The sequence below is a fragment of the Tinamus guttatus genome, unplaced genomic scaffold (assembly GCF_059628265.1).
Source record: "Tinamus guttatus ecotype Peru unplaced genomic scaffold, ASM5962826v1 Tinamus_guttatus_pri_ptg000813l, whole genome shotgun sequence".
In the NCBI taxonomy this organism is placed as follows: Eukaryota; Metazoa; Chordata; class Aves; order Tinamiformes; family Tinamidae; genus Tinamus; species Tinamus guttatus.
This window is the reverse complement of record NW_028289347.1, coordinates 142091-145414: the sequence shown is the minus strand read 5'-3', so window position 1 is coordinate 145414 and position 3324 is coordinate 142091.

The window sequence follows — 3324 nt, the reverse complement described above, 5'->3', positions numbered from 1 at the left end:
TTTGCACTTGGGCTACAAAAAGATACTTCCATTTGGAAATTTAACGATTCCCTCTTAGTTATTCCACACTGAAGGAAAAAAAAAAAAAGAAAGAAAGAAAAAAAAATACCCAAGAGCTTCTTTATTAAACATTTATCTGCAATTAGATATGAAGGTCCTTACCTCAGCTCAGTTCCTTTAGAAGCAAGGCTATCCTGAATATCATACTAAATTAAAGCTGTACATTACAAATAATGTTTTCATAATTGCTCTTATGTTTGTGTCTGATCTTAGGCTAAAGCACAATACCACTGGGGGCACTAGGGGCTAAATAAATCTTTCCCCAATAAACAAGAAACCCAAAGTGTTTATGGAGCATGAAACAATTATGTGTGACTCCACCTGATGCTGCTGAGCAAGCTGTTCCCTTTCACTGTGCTATTATTAGACGGGAATGTAGTGGGCTGGAGAGCATCCTTCATTAATGGAACGGTAGGATAACCAGGTTGGCACAGAGCACGGCTCTGGGTACACAAGCCTAAACAAAAGGTCTCCCAATAAATAAGCATATTTGAATGAATTAATAATTTAGAAAAGGGTCCTGAGACTCCACTTGTGCACCGCTTAATTGACTTAAAACTTGCGTATATAAATTTAAAATTTCTTTATATATGTGTATGGCTTTGGCTTCATTTCTGCACAGTTGTTTAACAGAAGATGTAAAACTTGGGAATTGCAATCGCAATGATGCAAAATGAGAGGTTAAAAGCCCTTTGTGTTCTGAGTGGAACAGTGCTGGTAACACTGACGTAAAAAAGACCTGCGTGGACCCAGAAATTGCTTGAAAGACAAACACATTGGAAGAAAGCCTCAGAAACGCGGTGCTAAAAATGGAACACGAGCGTCTGTAAGGCATCTGTCCAAGAAAGTGAAGAAAATATATTTTTGGCAGCCAACACTGAAAAACAATCATGCAGAGAATACAACAAACTAAAATGAACAGAAGACACAAGTGCTAGTCTCTACCTTGACTTTGAGAAACCCTGTACTATCATTAGCATGCTGCAGAAAAATGAGCATTGGTGAACACCGTGGTGCCGTAGTATCATTTTATTGTTATTCTATATTGATAGTATTGATATTTTATTGACACTTCTAGCATGTTTATCTCACCATTATTTCCCTCCTCCCTTGATCCACTGAAATTCCTTTTATTTTGGTCTCCTGCAAGCGTAATGGCCCGTACTTCAGCTGTGATCATTAGAGACCGATCCCCCCAGGAACTCAGGAGTCCTTGTGGGACTCCTGAGCATTTTACCCATCCTGATACAATGATTTTCAGTGCTGGGATTTCAGATGCTAAAATGTTGGCCTTTGAGAATAGCTATATCTTCCACTTTTCATTGCTTCCTATTTATATTTTCCATTATCTTCATATTTTAAAGCCAATGAACAATAGAACAATCATATTTGTCACTAAGCAAAACAGAATGAGAAAGTGCAACTCACTACTTGAAAGCATCTTTTGTATTTCTTTGCCTCGTATTTACTGGCTGTCCTGACATCAAAGGACATCAAAGTTTAGCCTTAACACAAAATCATAAAAGCTGTATTAGGATTAAATGGGCGATATGAGAAAAATATACAGTATTAACACATCCTGCTATACTGAGTAGCTTCTTTGACATAAGAAAACGAAGTTGGAAGAATCAAGCAGTTAAATGTAGTTAACTGTAAACAGAGACTGCGGCAGGGTTCAGATCTGAAGTTAGAAACAAAAGCATTTATGGAGTATTAGGACAAGTTTGGGGAAGTTTTCTGAAATGTGAGGAGATGAAAAGCAGTGAAAGTGCAGCAGGAAAGCAAAATAAAATCATAGGAGATGGGGTGACATAGATGGAAAAATGAAACCGTAGAAATAAATGAATGTTTAACAAATTCTGCTTTTTTGAGAAATGGCAACAATGCACAGCTCTGAATATATACAAAAAAGAAGTATTTCAGGAAAATAATACAATTATTTGTTATGTAATCAGCCTGGGCAGCAATGCCGATTAATGCAGCAAGCATACCTACGGTGTGTTGGAAGCACCAGGGGACCATGTGCATTAATCAAGCATTACTGCACAGTTGGTCCCGGGTTATTAGCTTAATTGAAAAATGTTTTATTCTCCCCACTCTCCTCTTGTAATGATGCTCGGATTTGAGCACAGCTCCTCCTAACAACATCTAAAAGTTAATAAATACATGGGGGGAGGGGGAAGGAGAAAAACGTGTCACAAAGGATTTTGTTTTAATGACATGGGAAATCTTTACTCATTTCTATTTCTCAGCTCATGAGGGTGACAGAGCACTGGAACAGGCTGCCCAGAGAGGTTGTGGAGTCTCCTTCTCTGGAGATCTTCCAAACCCGCTTGGACGCAGCCCTGTGCCACGTGCTCTAGGTGACCCTGCGTGTGCAGGGGGGTTGGACTAGATGATCTCTAGAGGTCCCTTCCAACCTCAAGCATTCTGTGATGCAGGATGACTCTTACAGATTGTACACATTAAAAATAAATGAATAATTTTAAAAAAGGAGATAAGAAAATAAAAAGACACAGGAAACCCCGCAAAACCCCGATCGTGGAGCAGCGCCGCGCCCCGAGCGGGCCCCGGCCGCCACACGCCATCCCCGCTCGGGTCTTCCCTTGTTTTGAGGACAAAACGCGGGCAGAGGGGGCAGCGCCCCCGTCGCGCCTCAGGCCGCCCCGGGCCGCCGCCCGGCCCCTAACGGTCGCCCAACGGTCGCCCAGCGGCGGCTCCCGCGATCAGCGGCCCCTCGCGGGGGGGGCCGCAGCATCACCCCCCGTCCCGCCGCGGCGCTGCCCGGCCGCGCGATGTGGGGCAGCCGCCAAGTGATGCCGCGTGGCACCGCGGCGCCGGCGGGGCGTCCTGCCGGGCGCGGGGACCCCCGCGCGGGCGGGAGCTGCGGGAGCCGCTCCGGGGCGCGGGCGGCGCTGCCGCTGCCGCTGCCTCGCTCGCCGCCGCTCCGCGCGCGCGCGCCTCATGCTTATTTTAGCGCGCTCCTCCCGCCCGCCCCCTGGGGAATTACCAGCCCGCTCGGGGGCCAGGTACACTTGACGTCAGGATGGCTGGCGTAGTTTTGACGTGTAAACACTCATTGCCATTCCGGCTCCGGAGGGTCTGCGCGCCGCGCAGCCCCAGGCAGCCGCGCCGCGCCGAGCCGCGCCGCACACGGAGCCCGCCGCGGGGCCGCACCGCGCCGCTCCGCTCGCCTAGCAACGAGGGCGCCCCGCGCGCAGCTCCGCGCCGCCCGCCGCCCTCGCGCCGCGCTGCCCCGCGGCC